General features: G+C 44.6%; 1 protein-coding gene across 2 annotated transcripts in view; it reads right to left on the bottom strand.

Moving 5' to 3' along the window:
* NETO1 (neuropilin and tolloid like 1) overlaps positions 1–22,705 on the bottom strand; it is a 270,444-nt gene that overhangs the window by 2,860 nt on the left and 244,879 nt on the right. The gene's annotated exons all lie outside the window — the stretch shown is intronic.

Below are 22,705 nucleotides of genomic sequence, written 5' to 3'. Positions count from 1 at the left end.
ATTGACATTCCTTGAACTACAACTGAAAAAGAAGGATGGGGGAACATACTGAACTCAGTACTACCCTTGTTTTCCAAAATGCACAAGTCAGCATCAAAATCATCAGACTGAACACCCCACACATTAGACAAAACCAGTAGACCAAGTTGAATAAACAAAATGTCTACAGGATCATAAATCCTGCTTAGCCCTTGATGATCTGCAAAGCCTCTCATCAGGAAAAGCAATAATCCAGAAACTTTTAGTTAAGCACCATTTTAATTTTTTATCAGTTCCAAAATCTATCATATTCATTGAATCCTGGTATGATAAAACTTCATTCATGACAATTGTCTACTGAAATATAAAAGAAAATAGCAAAAAGGTTTGGTATAAAAATATGCCCATTCCAGGAGGCAGATGAGACATGTATCTTCTAAGGATAAAAGGCATAAAAGGTACAGTATATCATGTCTGATGTCTATTGAATAATGATTTTTTTTTTTGTGCAATAAGGTGTTGGTATCTGCACTGTAAAAAAAACTTAGAACAGGGGTGTCCAACCGTTTGACCTTTATAGGCCACATTGGAATAAGAGCAACTGTCTTGGGTCACACATAACATAAACTATCAATAAGGATATCTGGTAAGCAGAAAAGGTTGTGCAGATCACAAGTTAATGATCACTGATAGATAATAGGGTTGATTTACTAAAACTGGAGAATGCAAGATCATGTACAGCTTTCCATAGTAGCCAATCAAATTCAATCTTTGGCTTGTTCAATTAAGCTTTGACAAAAAAAAAAAAATGGAAGTGATTGGTTTCTGTGCAGAGCTGCACCATAGTTTGCACTCTCTAGTTTTAGTAAATCAAACCCACTGTCTGAGTAAAAAAAATTGAATTTTTTATAATATTTTTTCTTATAAAGGTAAAAAAAGGCAACATAAAACTAGTGCTTTATTTAACACTGTTTTTGATAAATTAATGTATCAATATCTGGTTCCATGGATGTAGCAGCAATTCTCAATAAATTCTCAAGGTGCTCATCAGATATTTTGGTTCTAATTTTGGCCTTCGTATGCTTCATCCTTGAAAAGAGTTGCTCACAAATATAGGCACTGCAGAAAACCAATGACATGAATAAGATGTGATTATGAAGTGTAGGATATTTTTCTTTGGAAAGATAAAACTTATAAAAGTCCAGTAGGAGACTGTCAAATTTTTCTTCAGCCGCATGTGTTTGCTAAGTGTAAACTTATTTTTACAAAAGAAAATTAAAACATTTTAAGTAAGTTCATGGTTTTGTGTTGGGCCGCTACCCGTGTTGGGCAAAATGCTGCCTGTGGGCCATAGGTTGGGCATCCCTGCTCCAGAATATACCTAAAAAGCTGCTGCAATAGGTAGCTGAGAGCTCTTTAATCGTGATGGATTATGAAGTCATGGTGGATTATTAAGGGTCATGAGAGCTGATTACCCTAATACATAAATTTGAATAGTTGATTGGCTTCTGCCAGAACTGCAAACATTGTCAAGTACTTTTTCACATTCAATCTTGTTTATTTTGTTGTTGTATATTGTTAAATCAATATTTAAAATTAGTAAGCTGGTTCTCCAAAAGCTCCAAATAAGAAATTAAAGAATTCTTGTTTCTTTGACGAGCACTACGATTTCCCAAGGATCAGGATTGTTACAGCAAATATGGTGACTGGTGCATATTATCATTAAAGCACATGATGGCAGCTATTGTCTGTATGAGTAAAGGGTTAAAGGGGCAGTTAACTGACTTAAGTGATGATGACTGTCAGCCTGCTGGCACTTGGGTTCTTTTTCTGTGATCTGGGAAATTTCTACTCAAAATGAGGTAGAGAGTGCCATCTTCACATTATGATACATGCTTCTGTCTACTTTTTAGTTACTTAGGGTTGCCTCATATTGTTTTACAGTTGTCTAAATTAATGGGGATATGTTATAATGCAAATTCAAAACGCATTTAAAAAGTTCCATGGACAATGTACACACCTTCCTGAGTTTTGGTAATTTGATCCCTAATGCCTAGATTGGTTAGAAAAAGAAATAGGAGTTTATTTACTAAAGGCAAATATACGATGCTCCAGAGTTTAGTAAATGAGGTAAAAACTTCTCTTTGCAAAGAATACTCAATCACATTCATTTTTTTGAAAATCATTGGATGATAGAAACTGCCAGAGCTTCCCCTCATTTCCAAGCTTCCCCTCCAATGTAGAGCAAATGCACTGAAAGGGCACTCGCAGTGCACAATGCATTTTCATATAGTAAATCAACCGCCGACTGTCTTTCAACTAATGTTACTAATGATACAATTTGTTTACAGTTTGTTAACTTGTCGGGGAATGTTGCTACTGGACACAGAGCTCCGCTTGGCTGCTGGAGAATACAGCAACTCCAGGAGCCCCACAACACCCGGACACGGCGGATTTGGCACACACAGCCTTGGACAACCCTCATCTATGCCCTGCAGAAGGAGGGACATGCCACAGCTTCATAAGCTGGATGACTTTTTCCCACACTCTTGGCTGGTCTTCGCCAAAATGGTTCCGGGGGCAGTTCCCAGCAGAGGACCAGGACTGCCTCAGATCACATTGCGGGATCTCATACTCTCCCTGGGTGGCATTGTAGACAGGCTAACCTTCCTCAGGAGCCTTTAAACCCTCCATGAGGAGCACAGTAAAATGGAGGCAAGGAGCGAAATCTCTGGTGGTGTACCAGGGTCACAAGACATGGAGGTGAGTGCTCAGGTTGCAGGGCCACCTACACCCCAGCCCCACACAGATTCCTTTGGTTCATTTGCCACTTCAGATCTCCCAGTGTCAGACGCTATACTGAAAAGGATGGTGACTTCACTAAAAGAGTTACCACAACACGATATGAAATTATGCTTCCACCGTATTCAAGCTGGCATACAAGACCTAGGGGACAGAGTGGACCATGTAGAACATAAGATGTGTGATTATGCAGAATCCTTTAACACTGTAGTCGAGGCTCACTCTGCACATGAAGAGACACTAGAAGGGCTAAAAATCGAAAGTTGTGAACCTAAAAGATAGGTCTCGCAGAAACAACTTGAAAATACAGGGGATTTCAGAGTCAGGTCAGCAAGCTTCAATTTGCAAAGAATACCCATCACATGCAAGGAAAATTTAAAAAACATAATTTTTGTTTGCACATGATTGGATGATGGAAGTCAGCAGAGCTTTTGCTCATTTACTAAGCTCTGGAGCAACTGCTCTTGCAGAGTGCAATTGAAATTTTTTATGCACTTTTTCACAATTTCATTTTAATATTTATTTTATTTATATTTTGAGTAAAGTTTAATAGATTTTTTATGTTCATTTGTGTTTGTAAATTCCTTGATCTTATCAAAATTAAATATGCATTTTGAAAGTCCCCTTGTGGTGTTTTATTTTTAATTGGTACGTGGTCCCCCATGGCATTGTCCAATTCTCTATACCCTTTGGAATGGAGTTAAGGAAACTTTAAACAATGATTGTCAGGTTCTGATATTAGACCCCTGAAAAAAGAGATCACAGGACCCTATCCAGCTTTAACTTCTAAGAGAGGTTTGAATTTGTGGGATGCTTTACTAAGAAGTGAATCTGGGGCTGGAAGAAGTAAAACGAAATGCAGTTTGAAGGGTATGTTTATGGGTCCGATCTCTCAGAGGCGAGGTATCTTGGAGGTTGTAAAGGTTGGAATAATACTGAACAAATTGTTCAGCGATCCTGTGGTTGGTAACCAATTTATTGCCCTTTGGGTCCGTGATGGAGTGAATGGTTCTAGCGGCGTGTTGTTTTTTTAGAGCTCTGGCCAAAAGTTTACCCGACTTATTGCCATATTCGTAAAAAAGTTTACGGGAAAGCATGTAATTTCTTTTAATTTGGGAGTTGAGAATTTGGAGTAGATCCTGCCTCGCCTGCAATAAATCAGTAAGTACATCATTGGCTAATGAAAGTTTGTGGGCCTTTTCTAGGGACTTAATACGGGTGGAAAGCTGGGATATGGCGTTATATCTTTCCCTTTTCGCCGACGCGGCTATAAATTCTCCCCGAATTGTACATTTATGGGCTTCCCAGATTAACATGGAGTCCATCGTTGAAGAAAGGTTCTCTGTGAAGTAGTTGGACAGTTTTTCTTGAAAGGAAGAAGCTAATACTGTGTCGGACAACAGGGCAGGATCTAATTGCCAAATCGGTGGAGTGTGTGGGTTGTCAGCAATCTGCAGGGTCATGGAGACTGGATGATGGTCAGAGATATACATAGCCTCTATGGATGCAGAACAGAGGCAAGGTAAATCTCTTTGTGTGATAAACAGGTAATCCAACCTAGAGTACCGATTGTGGGGAATTGAAAAATAGGAGTAATCCCGTTCTTGGGGATGCAGAGTTCGCCAACAATCATGTAAGCAAAGCTCATGTAGATGTGACTTAATGGCTCGTAATGCTTTGTAGGTGAGAGAGGAGGTGCCAGTAGAGGAGTCATGTGTCGGGTTAAGAGGGACGTTGAAGTCTCCCCCCAAAATGAGCATGCCTTCCTGGAAAAGGGATAGTTCCGCCAAAATTGATTTAAAAAAGGCTGGCTGGCCAGTGTTTGGTGCATATACATTGGCTAGAGTGATACGTTTGTTTCCCAGACTGCCTTTCACAAAAATAAATCTGGCCTCGGGGTCTACCATGGTCTCACTAATTTGGAAATGGCATTTTTTAGCTACAAGGATCGAGACACCTTTGGATTTCGCGTGGGGATTGGGGGCATGATACACAAGTGGAAATCGGTGATTGGAGAGTTTAGGTATGGAGTTGGATTTGAAATGGGTTTCTTGTAGTAACACTAAGTCTGCTTTGCATTTGTGAGCAAAAAGCAGAACTTGGGACCTCTTTTCGGGTATGTTGAGACCTCTCGCATTTAGAGAGACTATTTTGAGTGAGTCTCGTGCATTTAATTTGGGTCTAGGGGACATGTTTTAGGTGGGTGAGTATTTTATAAGGCGCAAGGAATGGACTAGGGTGTTCGTCAAGCACGCACTATTCAAGTTTGGGTATCAATCAGAGCGATATTGTGCAAACTTTAGCTGGAGGGGTAATGGGACACTAAATGAAGTCATGGGGGGGAGGGAACCGGAGTCCCGCCACGAGGAACAAAGGGTAGGCAGAGAAAGGGAGAAATGTTATAAAACGAGATCAGAGACAAATATAAAATAAAATAAAAAATCGAATTTAGAAATAGGGTAAAATGGGGCAGTACTGAGAAAACTGAGGAGTTAGAGAATATCGTAGATAGTACTAGTAATTCTCTGAAATTGAGCCGGAGAAATGCAAGTCCTGCTTGCACTTCCACAGTAAGTCACAGGGGTGGACCCTGTAACTAGTGTCCGGTTATGGTCGGTGGGCACTTAAAACGTAGGATGCAATAAACTTTAGTAGGAGAATGCCACCTTGAGGGAGGAAGGCCTGAAGCTATTGAAGGTAAAAGCTAGAAAATGAAAAAAAGAAAAACATCTTTTAGCCCGCTGAGTGAGGAATTAAAAAAGGGGGATCCCAGACACCCTGGGATCCTGGGATTAGGGAGGCCAAAGGAGGGAATTCACCGGGAAATATATCCGTATGACTCATATATATAACACCAGCTGCATACCCATCATTAAATGAAAACGCCCCCAAAGGTGCATTGGTCACTAAGAGATTGGCAGGCATTGAGCTCGTGTCAATAAAGTAGCAGACAGGGTCGAAGATTAATATTCTGCACCTTGATAAAGTCGGGTCTCTCTATAAGTAGCTTAGGCCTACTACTTCCGTCAAGAAAGTAGGTTGTATTATTCAAATTAATAATGCATTAACGAACAGAAAAAAAAAAAAAAAGAGAAAGAACATGTTAGAAGAGATCAGCAGGGGAACCTATATTCACTTTCAGACTGCTAAAATAGCTGTCATAGAGTGGTTCTGCTGCTCTCTCCTCAGCAATTAAAGAATAATTATCCCATTTAATAACAGGGTCTCAGTGGACCAATAACAACTATTAGAAACATTGGGTAGACTCTCCAGGAGGCTTAGCATCTGGGGTAATAGTTCTTAAACAGAAGAAAGACTAGTTCCTATGGCATCCTCACTTAATCCGCATGTGCGGGTAATAAGGCTGCATACCAGGCCATGCAGATGAGGAGGTCGCCTTCTGACCCCAGTGCAAATTAACCAGCCTCATATTATAAAAGAACGACATGAATAAAGTTATACAAAAAAAAAAAAAAGGGGGGGGGTGAGGGGGGGGGGGAGAGTGCGATACAACAAAAAATCCCCTCTCTCCCAACTCACCCTCGGACATCTGAGTAGATTACTACATAGAGCTAGGCATCTACAAAAACCATTATAACCATAAGGCTAATGCAAAGAGTAGTCAAAAATTAAGACCAGAACCTAGGTTGTTACGTATAGAACAATTCACCCAGTGACACTTTCTGCACCCACTAAAACAAACGGTTACCAGGCAAGCAAATGGAAAGAGGCCCTCTTGGCCAGGTGATGAGAGGTTAGCAGTGAGGCTGTTCTTGATTTAAACTGGGCCAGATCGAAAGCACTAGCAGCCTATCCGGGCATGCAGACGGTGAGCGGCTACAGTTCTCACATCTCCTAATGGCAAAACAGAATTAGTGGCAGCGTTCCGGTATACCGTATGTAAGACAATTCATATAACATAGGTGGGTGAGGAGGCGAAATCAATAAGAACAGCAAGGTGAGGATAGATTTCCATCAGTCTGTTAAGAGCCGTTTACAATAAGGGAGAGAAAGTGGGGTAAAATCATAGAGAAAGAAGAGAGCGAGAAGGAGGTATAGACAGTAGGGGAGTGAAGGGGAGCAGTTGGAGAGATGAATTGGAAGACAGAGACACAGAGCCAGTGGAGCAAGAAAGAGTAGTGAGTAAGGAGAGAGCGGAGAGAGTAAAATCAGCAAACTCAGACAGCGCTAAAACGAGTAGGATCGGGCTTAGCGGTCTCGACGGGCTCTCCTGGAATTAGGTGCTCTTTGGGGAGTAGCGTCTGAATCTACTCCGTGCCGGGTAGAATGGTGTCCGGGTTCCGATGGGGATCGGCGTCTTCTGTAGCGAGAGCGTTGGTAGTCCATGGGCTCCGCGGAAGGAGCTGCATACCTGGTAGAAGGAGGGCGGAATTCGGCATACCACTCTGGTACCTCTGTGTACGGTATGTCCAACGATTCGCAGAAGTGCTGTAAGTCTTCCGGCACTCTCAGCAGGGCGGATCTTCCCCCAGATGAAGCCGACAGCGCAAAGGGGAATCTCCAGCGATAAGGTATGCCTTTGGCGTGAAGCGTGTCTAGAAGGGGGCGGAGTTCCCTGCGCCTTTGCAATGTAATGGAGGACAAGTCCTGGAACAAAGTGATATGGGCGCCATTGTAGGTGATCGGCTCGGTAGCCCTTCGCGCTCTGTTCAGGATCTCCTCTTTCAATACGTAGTCGACCACACAACACACAACATCCAGAGGAGGGTCTGAGTCTTTACCTTTGGGACGTAGAGCCCTATGCGCCCGCTCTAAACCGATCGGGGTGTCCAGAGGCCGCTCTAGGATACTGTTAAACAGGCCTATGATATCCGCCTTGAGGTTGACGGAATCCGATGATTCTGGGAGGCCTCTCAGACGAATGTTGTGGCGTCTGCCACGATTGTCCAAGTCCTCTGTGTGTCGGTTAAGATCCCGAAGCTGTAGGGTATGTGTGTCAATAAGCTGGCAAGCCTTCTTCAAGACCGAGGAGTGTGCGGATGTGGTCTTCTCCACATCTTGGATGCGAGTCGCCATAGCTTGGATGTCAATCCGCAGATCTGCTATCGCGCTCGTCAGGGCTGCTGTAAGAGATTCTTTGATGTCAGCAGCTACGGATCTCAGGTCATGGATGCTCGGTTGGTGGTGAGGGGTGAGAATCACCTCATCCGTCCTCGGAGTATTCCTCTGTGAGGGACTGGTGTGTCTTGCGGCCTGTGCAGGCTGTCCTCGTGAGGCGGCCATGTTGGAGGTATAGGAGCGGAACATTTCGGGTATGTTCTGCTGGTTTCTGCCGGTCTCGTCTCTCGGAGATCGCGATCGGGAAGCCGATGAACTGCGGGAAGAGGTTCCCATGATTTTAGGCAGGTTAAAAGGGAAAAAGCCTCCGTTAGGTGCCGAATAATGTCCTCGTCAGCGGGAGCTAACAGATTAAGCTGCCATCTTCGACAGAGGTCAACAGAGGTCAGGCCACACCCCCCTTGAAGGGTATGTTTAGATGTGGCAGCTGCCACGTTTGTAGATATGTAAAAGTACTGTAAGAAATACATTTTCTATTTGTAGCAATTCTATGCATTATATGATTGAAGGGTTCATAATGTGTTCAACTACTCTGTGGTCTATTAAGTAATAAGGCCTTGTGGCTTAAAATACATATGGAAAACAAAGAAGTTTGAAGGCCCAGATACAGGAAGTCCAGTTGTGGTATATATTGACATCTTAACAAAATCCCCAAAAGGGTTAAAAGTGAAGGAAATGTTGCATCCTAATGTAAGCCAAAGAAGGGGAGTTTGTATCAATGGTGGTTACAGAAAGTAAGTGTTTTAATTTATAAAGGCTCAACTCTTCACCCTAAGGGCTTAATCAAGAATTCAAATTAGAGCGAAAATTCCCTCACATTTACCTCTGACCATGAAAATCTCCATTAGGGATGAGCCGAACACCCCCCGGTTCGGTTCGTACCAGAACTTTCGAACAGACCCCACGTTCGTTACGAACGTTAGAACCCCATTGAAGTCTATGGGACTCGAACGTTCGAAATGGAAAGTGCTCATTTTAACGGCTAATATGCAAGATACTGTCCTAAAATGGGTTTGGGGACCTGGCTCCTGCCCCAGGGGACATGTATCAATGCCTTAAATGTTTTTAAACATGGCCGTTTTGGCGGGAGCACTGATTTTACTGACAATTAAAGTGAAAAAAAAAAGTGAAATATTCCTTTAAATATGGTGCCTGGGGGGTGTCTGTAGTATGCCTGTGAAGTGCCACGTGTTTCCCGTGTTTAGAACAGTCCCTGCACAAAATGACATTAAACGGAAATAACACCATTTAAAACTGCTTGCGGTTTTAATGTTATATCTGGTTCCTGCAATATGGTTGAAAATCATTGAGAAAAATGGCATGGGTAGCCCTCCCTGCCCATTACCAGCCCCTTTAGGTCTTGTACGCATATTAAGGGGAACCCCGTACCCATATTAAAAAAAAGGAAATGCGTGTGGCCCCCAGGCCCTATATACTCAGAACAGCAGTATACAGGCGGTGCAAACAAGACAGGGACTGTGTAGGTTTGTTGTGTTAAGTTGAATCTGTTTGTAATTTTCAACTGGTACATTTTTAAAGTGTAGCTCCAGTCAAAAAAACTATTTTTAAGCTTTTTGGAAAACATAGGGAAGGGTTATCACCCCTGTATAATTTGTTTTGTCGTCCATCTTTTTTCATCTCACTTGCTGTTGTCTCCTTCCGTTTGCAAGTAGGAGATGTTTGTAAGTTGGATGTTTGAAAGTAGGGGCCTGCCCTATATGCTCTGCAGAAATGGCGGAACAAGGTGTTGGTTTTGCCACAACATTGTAAGCCCTGAAAGTGACTCTTGGTGGGCGCTGGAGCGCCCTGCTGTGAACGATTATATCAAGAATTGTAATTACATGCCATTGTTGAACAGTGGTAGAAAAATTGACCTTTGGTGGTTGTGGTGCTGGTGCCACAACACTATAAGTCCTCACCGTTACTCTGGGTGGGCACAGGAAGGGGCCCTCCTGTGAAATATTATATCAAGAATTGTAATTACATGTCCCTGTTAAACAGGGGCAGAAAAATTTGGCCTTAGGCACTGCTGCTGGTGCCACCACACTGCAACCTCTTCCATATACTCTAGTTTTTTTGCTGGAATTAGCCCTGCTGCAAAGCATTGCATCAAAAATTGTAATTAAACGCCCCTGTTAAACAGGGGCAGAAAAATTGGGCCTTAGGCACTGGTGCTGGTGCCACCACACTGCAACCTCTTCCATATACTCTAGTTTTATTGCAGGAATTAGCCCTGCTGCAAAGCATTGCATCAAAAATTGTAATTAAACGCCCCTGTTAAACAGGGGCAGAAAAATTGGGCCTTAGGCACTGCTGCTGGTGCCACCACACTGCAACCTCTGCCATATACTCTAGTTTTATTGCAGGAATTACCCCTGCTGCAAAGCATTGCATCAAAAATTGTAATTAAACGCCCCTGTTAAACAGGGGCAGAAAAATTGGGCCTTAGGCACTGGTGCTGGTGCCACCACACTGCAACCTCTGCCATATACTATAGTTTTATTGCAGGAATTAGCCCTGCTGCAAAGCATTGCATCAAAAATTGTAATTAAACGCCCCTGTTAAACAGGGGCAGAAAAATTGGGCTGCTGGCATCACCCAGAACCAAAAATGTTCTTCCAACATATCAGCGGAGGAGAAAGAGGATAGACAATCAACATAACAGGACAGTCACTCAGCATCAGCATAGGCAGTCTTGAAGGGATGTGGTATTTCCAAAAAAATTATTCGGTTACATCAGCTTCAGGTGCTTGGTAGCTGTGGGTGATCCAAGACTGATTCATCTTGATGAAGGTCAGTCGATCAACTGATTCGGTGGACAGGCGCACCCTGTGATCGGTAACAAAGCCACCAGCAGCACTGAAGGTGCGTTCCGAAAGAACGCTGGATGCAGGACAGGCCAGTAGCTCAATTGCATACTGTGCAAGCTCTGGCCAGTGATCCATCCTCAAGACCCAGTAAGCCAGAGGATTTTCGGTGGGAAAGGTGTCCAAGTCTGACCTTGCCCCTAGGTATTCCTGCACCATGTAAATCAGATGCTGGCGATGGGTGCTGGAACCAATCATACCTTGGGGCTGCGGACTAAAAAATTGTCTGAAAGCATCAGTCAGACGGCCACCTTCTCCACCGCTCCTTCTGACTGATGCCTCAGCAACACGTTGTCCAGGACCAGGAGTTTGTAACCTCCCAGTCTCTGGGAACGCGTTGCACAGACCTTTCTGCAAGGCCTCCCGGAGATGTCTCATCCTCTGCTCCCTCTGCGATGGCAAGATAAGGTCGGCAACCTTACCCTTGTACCGTGGATCAAGGAGAGTGGCCAGCCAGTATTGGTCCCTCTCCTTGATCCGAAGAATACGAGGATCCTTCCGCAGGCTTTGCAGGATCAGGGAGGCCATGCAGCGTAGGTTAGCTGAGGCATTCGGTCCGGAGTCCTCTGGGTCACTAAGGACAACATGATCCGCAGCTACCTCCTCCCAGCCACGTACAAGTCCACGTGTTTCTTGGGACTGTAAATCATCCCTACAAGACTGCTGCTGCTGATGCTGATGCTGAGTGCCAGCCTCCACCTCCATGCTGACACAATCATCCTCCTCCTCCTCTTCCTCCTCCTCATCCTCTTCCTGTGTGATGGGTGGCACAGCAGGAACACTGTCTGGATAAAGGGGGCCTTGAGAGGCAAGGAAGTCCTCCTCTTCCTGCCTCTGTTCTGCCTCAAGTGCCCTGTCCATTATTCCACGCAGCGTATGCTCCAAGAGGTGGACAAGAGGTACAGTGTCACTGATGCATGCACTGTCACTGCTCACCATCCTTGTGGCCTCCTCAAACGGTGACAGGACAGTGCATGCATCCCTGATCATGCCCCACTGGCGTGGTGAGAAAAAACCAAGCTCCCCTGACCCTGTCCTGGTGCCGTAGTCGCACAGGTACTCATTGATGGCCCTCTGCTGCGTGTGCAGCCGCTGCAGCATGGCCAATGTTGAGTTCCATCTGGTGGGCATGTCACATATAAGGCGGTTCTTGGGCAGGTTCAACTCCTTTTGGAGCTCAGCCAGCCGAGCACAGGCATTAAATGATCGGCGGAAATGCACACAGACTTTCCTGGCCTGCTTCAGGACATCCTGTAAGCCGGGGTACCTGCCCAAGAACCGCTGCACCACCAGGTTAAGGACGTGAGCTACACAGGGCACATGGGTCAGTTGTCCCTGTCGGAGGGCGGAGAGGAGGTTGGTGCCATTGTCGCAAACCACCATTCCTGGCTTAAGCTGGCGTGGCGTCAACCACCTCTCGGCTTGCCCCTGCAGAGCTGACAAAACATCCGCCCCAGTGTGGCTCCTGTCCCCCAAACAAACCAGCGCAAGCACGGCATGGCATCGTTTTGCCTGCGTACTTGCGTAGCCCCTGCAACGCCTACGGAGCACCGCTGGTTCTGAGGACAGAGCACTGGAAGAGGCCATGGAGGAAGAAGAAGAGGAGGGGGTGGAGGAGAGAGGTGTGTCACAACCAATATTAGCATTTTGGAGGCGTGGTGGTGGAACAACCTCCAACACTACTGCACCTTGTCCTGCATCCTTCCCAGCTGCCAGAAGAGTGACCCAATGGGCCGTGAAAGACAGGTAACGTCCCTGTCCATGCCTGCTGGACCATGAGTCAGCGGTAATATGCACCTTACCGCTGACCGCCATGTCCAGCGAGGCAAGGACATTGCCTTCCACATGCCGGTAGAGAGCCGGAATCGCCTTCCGTGAGAAAAAGTGGCGTTTGGGGACCTGCCACTGAGGAACCGCACATTGTACAAACTCACGGAAGGGGGCCGAGTCTACCAACTGAAAAGGCAGCAGTTGAAGTGCTAGCAATTTAGCCAAGCTAGCATTCAACCGCTGGGCATGTGGATGGCTGGGAGTAAACTTCTTCCGCCGGTCCAGCAGCTGGGGCAGGGACATTTGCCTGCTATAATCGGACGTGGGTGTACCACTAGCAGAGTTCCCGGAAGCACTTGGCTGTGACACACCTAATTCTACACCTTCATTCCTCTCAGAGCAGGTTTCAGAGAGGACTGAAGGTCTAGTGGGGTTGGAGATGCCAGCTGATGAGGAGCAAGGAGAGGTCCGCTTTGTTCTTTGGTGTGGGTCTTTGAGGTACGCTTGCCAACGAGCTGCATGGCAGGTCAACATATGTCTGGTCAAGCATGTGGTGCCCAAGCGGCTGATGTTTTGGCCACGTGAAATACGCTTGAGACATATGTTGCAAATAGCAGCAGTGCGATCTGATGCACTCGTCTCAAAAAAGGCCCACACCAAAGAACTTTTAGAATAACGCGCAGAGGCAGCGCTCTGCACAGGCGGAGCTCTGCGGTGTGATTCAGTCGGTGTGCTGCCCCTAAGCTGGCCCCCGGAGGCCATCCCGCCTCGTTGGACATGTGCCTCCTCCTCCTCCTCCTCCTCCCTCCTTCCAGGCACCCATGTGGAGTCAGTGCCCTCATCATCCCCTCCCTCTTCATCGCTGTAGCAAACCTGGCAGTATGCTGCAGCTTGTGGAACATGACTGCCAGATTGCTGTCCTTCTTGAGCATCCCCTCTCTCTGCGCTCACGCTACTGCCTTCCTCTAGCTGAGTGTCATCATCAGAGCCCACCAAACACTGGGCATCCTCCTGGAGCATGTACCCAACACTGTGCTCAAAGAGTTCAGGAGACTCCTCAGGAGGACGTGGTGGGTCTAGGGAAGGAGTCACTGATGATGACATTGAGAGGAGGGAAGACGGTGCATTGGCAGCTGCTTTGCTACTACCCTGAGACTGGGTGAGAGAGGATGAGGAGGATGAAGAGGGCTTGGTCATCCACTCTACCAAGTCGTTGGCATGTTGCGGTTCAACATGTCCAGCTGCCGAAAAGAAGGACAAGCATGTCCCATGGCCACGTGCTGATGACAATGCACCGCGTCCACGACCAGCACTGTTGTCTCTAGACACAGAGCCTGCTTGCCCTCTTTTATCGGCTCGCGCCTGTCTGCCTCTCCTTGCTGGCCTTCCAGACATGGTAATGGCCTGAAGGGAGTTGGGTAAAACAGCAGTTGGGTAGTTTATATTGTGCTGGAGGCACACAACACACACTAACTCCTGCAGATGCCTTTTTTATAGAACAGCAGAGATAAAGGGGTATATACAGATGTATACTGTGCTGTGCTGGAGGCACACACAACTTCCAATAACTCCTGCAGATGGCAATTGGGCTCAAATAGAGAACAGCTATGTAGGTGGATTATAGCGGTATGTACTGGGTACAGAGCACGCAGACAGCACGCACTATCTCCTAACACTACTGACTGCAAGCTCTATTATTAAAGATAGATCACTAGCTATATAGGTGAGGTGAATATAGTGGTGTATACTGCGGTCAGGGCACAGACAATAACCACTACACAAGAGCAAGATAGGAAATCAGCCAAAAACGATCGGTGTGTAACTGTGTTGAAGGTTCACAGAACACCCACTGCTTCAGATGCCAACACACTACACGAGGCCGCCTCAATGGCGGCCTTATATAGTGTGGGGCGTGCACTACACAGCCTGAGCTATGATTGGCCACAGGCATCCTGCCTGTGGCCAATCATGGCTCTCCTCGCTGCTGGTGCTGCGATTGGCCAAGCATGTGGGGTCACAGTGCATGCTTGGCCAATCATGAGCCAGCAATGCACTGTGCCATCGCAGTGCATTGTGGGCCGTGAGCGGCACACGAATTTTGACGCGAACGGACCAAGTGTTCGGATTTCGCCGAACGGACGAACAGCCAATGTTCGAGTCGAACGTGCGTTCGACTCGAACACGAAGCTCATCCCTAATCTCCATTAAAACATGGCTTAGCCTTCTAACCCATGACTACACAGATACGCCTAATACCATTGTGGATATTCCTCTGAAATCTCTACTTTATAACATCAATCAAATTTCTCTCCACTCCTGGATTACGAAGGGCATAACACACATTCACCATTTATAGTCCCAGGAAACTCTCAAATCATTTTATACCATTCAAAAAGAACTCAAAGTTCCTCACACAGACTATTAAATAATATAAAAATCCGACATTGCCTAAACAAAACCCCATCTACCCTGGTTAAGATCCACACATCAGCTTGGGCTTATCTAACATCCTTCTCGAAAGAGAATCACATTATTTTACAATATCCTCACCCAGAAACAAACCTTCGTCAAATCTTCATCCCACATCCAATGGGAAACAGATTTACAACAATCCTACGCTCCAACTCAGTGGCTTAAATCTTGCAAAATCACACAAATAGCCTCAAGCTGTTCCACTTTGTGGGAATTATCGGTCATAATAATGCTCAGATGGCACTACATCCCTTCCTTACAGTCCAGATTCAATCCCCTGTTATCTGAAGGCTGCTGGAGTCACTGTGGTAGCAGAGGAGACCTATTGCATGTTCTATGGAAGTGCCCCAAACTGAACTCATACTGGCTGAAAATCTTTGATATAATCTCTGATATTGCCCTTCCACAGGTAATACCAAACCCTGCCCTAGCTATGCTATCTCTAGGGATAAACGACTTTGCCCCAACAACACAACTAACTATTGTCCACTTGTTCCTGGCCGCAAGATTAACAATAGCTAGACAATGGAAAAATGATAATCCCCCTACCATAGCTCAAGTAATTGATTTGACTTGATTACACTATACATACGAGCTGATGATTGCGTCCTCCCACGGACGTCTCCAGGACGCCCTTAAACGTTGGTTTCCTTGGATCTCCTGGTATTCAAATGCTGACCTGTCTTCTTCTCCTTTGGTGGATTAAACCATATCACAATCCACAATGAGACTGGGCCCCCTCTGGCACAGTATGCTCCCAAATGGGGTGCTAGAGGGAAGCCGGGCCAATCTGATACCAACGACCTACTATTCCACACTCTATTTAGCAATGGAAAACATAATAGAATACTAAACCAACAATCTGGACTTCCAAAATGATGACCTATTCCTTAGTTTAGCTTGGTTTACCGCCTATATCGCAGTTCACTGGTGTCACTGTGCACCTGTTATAAACATTGTAATTGTTAACACCATTATACTTAACACAGTTTTCTCTTTTTTTTTTGCTGTTATATTTCTAAAAACCAATAAAAACGTATTGAAACAAAATAATTAAAATTAGGTATGTTCCTTTAAATTGTGAGGATTTACAACTGAAGGTATATGGTTTAGTGAGATTAAAGGGGTTATAAGAGCAGAAACAAACAAATAATTGCGGTAGTAGTACATAGGTCAAATTTGAAATATGAAATATTTGACAATAGTAGGCCTCCTGAAAAAGATTACAATTGTAAATGACACGTGCTGATGCAGTGTGGCTGTTGACCCCCACCATCACCACATGGAATATTATTCAAGATTCCTTATGCACATGGTAAACTTGACATACAACAATATGAACTTGTGTATAACAGTATGGACTTATGTATATTATGTCCAGATATTAACATTGGGTGGCTGAATATTCTAAGGAATTGTTTGGAGTGTGAGTTTGTTCTACTATGGTGACAGCATGGAAAACATTAATGGGTTTCCATTAAGGCATGGTATAACAGGAGCACAATCACACTGTACATGAATTTAAGAGTCTGCTTTAGGACTATAGTGTTAATTATATATTTGAGTCATTTAAGAAATGTGGCTAGCAGTGGGGGCTTTGAGTGGCACATCTATGTCCAGCTAGGTAAAGATCCTACAATGTTTTCATATGGGGGTTGTGTCTGATGACACTACTCCTCAAAACTGGTTTCTGGTAAAAGCAGTAAGGCTGCATTAGAAGCTGCAGAAAGTCAGATACAGCCTATCTTGTTTCCTAGTGTCAAAAACCATGAATCAGACCATGCAGTTAAAATCAAATTTGTTTTTTAATAATAATAACAGTAAAGGGTAAAAAGAGCAACATAGTCAAATCATAGCCAGAGTTCGGTAACTGGGACGGATAGAAAGATAAGCCAGGACATCAGGGAGCCAGAGATCAGCATACTTCAGGACAGGCCAGGGAATCAGGAAACCGGAGAATCAGTGTATTGGAACAGCAAGCAGGATCAGGAACAAGAAGGGACATCAGCCAAGCAGGTCTTCAACAAGTACACAGGAGAGAGTTTCTTGATGTGTTGACCAAGCCAAAGGCAGAGAGGGGCTTAACTTAACAGCTTATGTAACTAGCAGGACTGATGAACAGGAGATCATCATCAGGTGAGTCACTGTGGAAAAGATTGGAGCTGGCAATTAACTCACAGCTGAGCAGCTTACTCTGAGAAGGAAGGGCTGAGCCCAGCCCTGACAGTACCCCCTCCTCAATGATCCCTCCCCCTCAGAGAACCACCAGGTTTGAGGGGAAAACATCTATAGAAAGCATGGAGGAGAACTGGGCATGTACGTCCAAGGATGAGACCCAAGAGCGTTCCTTTGGACCATACCCTTTCCAATGCTCCAGGTACTGTATGCACCTACGGAACCTATGGGAATCAACAATGGACTGTACTTCATACTCCTCATGGTCCTCAATCTGTACTTGGTGAGGACGTGGCACCGAGGTGGTAAAGTGGTTGCAGACCAAAGGTTTTAATAATGAGATATGGAATACAATTGAAATACGCATATTAGACAGAAGGTCTAAAATGTAAGCCACTGGGTTAATCCTGTGGAGAATACGGAAAGGCCCAATAAACCGAGGTGTCAATTTCAGTGAGAGAACATGGAGTCAGAGATTACAAGATGACAGCCAGGCCCTGTCCCCAACCTGGTAGGAAGGCACAGGCTGGCGTCTGCGGTCAGCATGGAGTCTGTACCTATTATTGGCATGTCCTAAAGCCTCCTGGACTTGTGCTCAAGTGAAACGAAGACCACGGAGATGCTCCTCTAACGCAGGGATGTTCTGTGGAACAAATGAGTCAGGCAACATGGAAAACATAGTTTGCCATAAACGGGGACAATCCAGAAGCAGAATTCAAAGGCACTATTGTGAGCAAACTCCACCCAAGGTACGAGGTCTGACTAGTTGTTATGATGGTCAGAAATATAGCAATGTAGAAACTGCTCCAAAGACTAGATGGTTCGTTCTGCTGCCCCATTAGACTGCAGGTGATACAAAGAGGAGAAAGAAAGATGAATTCCCAACTGTGCACAAAAGGCTCTCCAGAACCGGGACACAAACTGACTACCCCTGTCCGAGATGATCACCTTGGGTAGCCCATGTAAGCGACAGATCTCCCGAGCAAAAATGGAAGCCAGTTCCTTAGAAGTGGGCAACTGCTTAAGTGGTGTACAATGACACATCTTCGAGAACCAGTCAACCACCATAAGGATAACTGTGTTGCCCTGAGAGTTGGGTAACTCCACAATGAAATCCATGGACAGGTGCATACAGGGACTCTTTACATTGGGTATGGGTTGTAGGAGGCCCGCTGGGAGGTGTTGTGGTGTCTTACTCTGAGCACACACGGGAAACAAGCAGCTACGAAGTTAGCTACATCAGCATGTAGACTAGGCCACCAGAATTGTTGGGAAATGGCCCAAAAGAATTGATTCTTCCAAGGGTGGCCAGCAGCCTTGGGAGAATGGTAACTCTGGAGCATGGTAGTACGGAGACTCTCTGGGACAAAGCAAAGGTCACAAGGTTTCTCAGGAGGAGTATGTATCTGAGCAGCAAGAACCCAAAGGAGAAGTGAGACTGGTGCAAACCGTAGCCAGAATATGATCAGGAGGAATCACAGGAACAGAAACCGATTCCATCTTACAGATGGAGGAAAATTGTCGTGACAAAGTATCAGCCCTTACATTCTTAGTAAGAATGAGACAATGTAATTAAAACTTGACATCGCGCCCTTCTGGGAGAAAGGCATTTAACCTCAGATAAGAATGTGAGATTCTTATGGTCAGTAAGAATCACAACCGACACAGTGGTACCTTCAAGGAGATACCTTCATTCTTTAAGGGCTAAAATGATCGTTAACAATTCTCTGTCCCCAATCTCGTAATTGCATTCCACAGGTGCAAATGTCTTGGAAAAATAGCCACAAGGATGCATAGCGCTCTCAGAAGTAGGACATTTAGACAGAAGGGAACCAACTCCAGTCTCGGAAGCATCAATCACAAGGAAAAAGGGTAATGTAGGATCAGGATATGACAACACAGGAGCAGAAACAAAGGCAGCCTTGAGACTCTCAAAGGCCTTAAACAACTCCGGAGACTAACTCTGTGGGTTACCGTAATTTCTGGTCATATTAGTCAGGGGCTTGACTCAAGATGAGACATTACAAATAAACTTTTGATAATTGACAAAGCCAAGAAAACATTGCAGAAGATGTATAACCACAGTCGGGGCCACTGTAGGACTGCTGAAAGTTTCTCTGGGTCCACCGAAAAACCGGCAGTGGAAATAACATAACCCAGGAATTTAACTTGGTCACAATGGAACTTGCATTTCTCCAATGTACAATAGAGATTGTTCTCAATCAGCTTCTGAAGCACACAACAGTCATCTGTGTGGTGGCTCTATAGGTACTTGGGAAAAAATTAGGATATCGTCCAGAACCACCACACATAGCCACAACAAATCTCATAGTACATTGTTGATAAATTCCTGGAAAACTTCCAGAGCACTGCAAAGGCCACATGGCATTACAAGGTACTCATAATGGCCTGTTCTGGTATTAAACACAGTTTTCCATTCTTTGCCCTCCTTAAATCTCATGAGATTGTATGCGCCTCTCAAATCCAGCTTTGTGAAAACCATTGCTCCCTCGAGGAGGTCAACTAACTCCGTAATCAATGGAATTGGATAAGCACCCCTATAATCAGTACAAGGTCTCGGTTCACCACTCTTCTTCTTCACAAAGAAGAAACCAGCACCAGCAGGAGATGAGGACTTGCGGATGAATCCTCCAGAAAGTGCATCTGCAACATATTCCTCCATGCCCTTATCCTCTGAGACTGACCAAAAGGTAAACCTGGCCACGAGGGGTTATGGCAAACGTGATCAACTTCTCCAGCTCATTTGGTATATCTTTGGTATATCTTGGGCTGCTATCTCATCTTTCATGGTATCTGAGAGACCATGAGAAAAAGCAGCCACAAGGGCCTCATTGTTCCACGCAACCTCTGCTGCCAGAGTACGGAATTCAATGCCGTAATCGCCAACAGTTCTTGTACTCTGTGTGATGGACATGAGGCACTTGGCAGCAGAAGCGGAGCATGCAGGAACATCAAATACCCTTTTAAATTAAGCCACAAACTCTAGGTAACTCAGGACAACAGGTTTTTACGTCTCCCATAGAGAGTTTACCCAGGCCAAGGCTCTCTCAGAACGCAAAGATATCACAAAACACACTTTGCTTCTGTCAGTGGGAAACACCTGGAGCAGCATCTCAAAGTATATCTCAATGTGATTGAGAAGCCCTCTGCTGTGAACTGAATTGCTTCCAAATTGCTGGGGAAGCAGGGCGGAACCAGACATACCTCTTATAGAGGTAATAATGGAGGCAGGTGCCTGCACAGAGACTGGAGCAGCAGCAAGGACAGCCTGCAACACAGGTGGTACCAGATCAGCCACAGTAGGGAGATTCCAGGTGAGCCGTGCGATTCAGGAGCATCTGTCGCGCTAAGGCAAACTGATCCATACAGTGATCCTGCTCATCCAACATGGAAAAAAATATTACCAACAAGTGGATTGACTGCATCTTCTGAATTCATGGCCTTCTCCTACTGTCAGAAACCATGACTCAGGCTGAGACAGGAGTGCAGTTAAAATCACACTTTAATAATAATAATAATAATAGTAAAAGGTAAACAGAACATCATAGCTAAATCATAGCCAACGTTCGGTAACCAGGACGGAGAGTAATTAATGCAGACTTATCTACATAATAATTTATTGCTTTTTGGATTCTTACAATGTGTCCTCTTGCTGTGGTTTAACCCCATGCCCCTTTCTCTTTCCTTTTTTTCCACTTCCTGTATCGTGTTTATACCTCCTTTTGCTCAATTTCAGCGTTGTCCGCTACCCCACTGCTGACATATATGGTTATTGTCTGTTGTACTTTATTACAGCTTCTTAAATTGACTATGATTGTCATTTTTTTTTTACTTTGTTTATTTTCTTGTTTTTTCTGTAGATTTTATCAAATTCAACTGTCTCTTATTTTGGCCCTTTGTTTCCGAGGTCGGCAGATGAAGACACCTTAGGCACCACTTTTTGGACCCCTCTGACATGCTGGTTTGATGGGCATACATGCGGCCAGATAGCCGCAATTTAGTCCTAACTGGACCTGTAGTTGCGGCTAATGGTCCAGGTCCACTGGTACCCTTTTGGATCTCCTCCCCTCTCATACATCCTAGCATGCCCCTGTTCACACTTTGGGACCTTTTTATATCCACTATTAGGCTTTTTTCCATCTGACTTTCCTCAGCATTTTGCTGTTGGTAAATTGGGTTGGTGGCCAGCAGGGGGAGCTCCCAGCCCTGTGACCTATAGAACTGCTCCCTCCTCCTGGGATTTGCCCAGCTCAATTGTCGTTGTACACTGCGCATGTGCTTCTGCGGCGCCGATGCGTGCGCCTCTCTCTTTTTTTCGGCCGAGTCAGATGATGCGCTGATGGTGCACACCTGTCTGGGGCGTGTATATAGGGTGGTGTTCTCTGGCCTTATACTATGACATACTTCTCTGGTGAGGGTCTGTTTCTTTTTTTTCTTTATCTCAATATTCAGCTGTTAAAGGTTTGTACATCTTTTTTATGAGAGCTTCTCTTTTACTATTGCATGAGACTCTGAACACTATCTCCATACTCAGTGATATTTTCTGTCCTGATTTTTAGATATACTGAATGAATCTATGTTATTTTTACCATACCGCCTGCTTATGTGCTGATCCATACTTGTGTTGTGGGCTGCCTGTCAGGTGTGCAACTATGCCTGTTTGTTGAACTGACAATCTGGGTTTACATTTGTATGCTGACCACTAATAGTGTCAGATGAGGATGTACTGTATTACCTTAATGCTCTCAGATTTTTACCTTGCTCTCTTTAGTATATTTTTTAGTTGTTAAACTGACAGTCATTCCTGACATCTTTATATTCCTTACTTTAGGCTTTGTTGCTGATTGGTTATACTCTCTCAGTTTAATACTGTGTCTAATATTATATCAGTACCTGGGTACTTTTGAGACATACTCTATCATTATTTTCAAGGTAGGTTGACTGTTCACTTTTGAACTATGGGGATATCCTCTCTGTTTCTATGCATGCTTGCCTAGCTGATATTTAACCCTCTATTGGATGGATTGGACATTTTCTTTTTCTATTTATTTCCCCTTTTTTGATAGCCCCTTTTGCAGTTTTTGAGATATTTTTTTCTACTGGGCACATCCCCATGTATGATCCCTGATTACCTCATGCGTGCCACTTTTGGGAGTCCTCTTTGTGGTTGCCTTTCGGTAAACTCTGCCAAACATCTGAAACACACTACTATTGTGTTACTGCTGCTTGTTGTATCTGTTTGTATGTCTATATATTTTTCTCTCTTGTAGAACAAGTAATAAGCATTCAATTGTGAAACATGTACAGCGCTTTTTTCTTGCATACTACATCATGTTTGCAGGATTACAATGATGTATAATGTCATGCATTTTTTGTCTTAGAGAGATGTCAGTTTTGCATTTTGTATTGCAAAAAAGTTTTTAAATGTGATTGTTTGTACCATTATGTGTTTAATAAACTATTATATAATTTTTTTTATAAGTGGTGCCTACAAAGTCAATTTTTTCTGCACTTTATCTTGATTTAAAATTGACTTATAG

Source organism: Lithobates pipiens, unplaced genomic scaffold (genome assembly GCF_037356315.1).
Source record: "Lithobates pipiens isolate NorthernLeopardFrog02 unplaced genomic scaffold, aLitPip1_a1.2 Scaffold_19, whole genome shotgun sequence".
Lineage (NCBI taxonomy): Eukaryota > Metazoa > Chordata > Amphibia > Anura > Ranidae > Lithobates > Lithobates pipiens.
The sequence above is the reverse complement of the archived record's forward strand: the minus strand, read 5'-3'. Positions and strand labels throughout refer to the sequence as shown.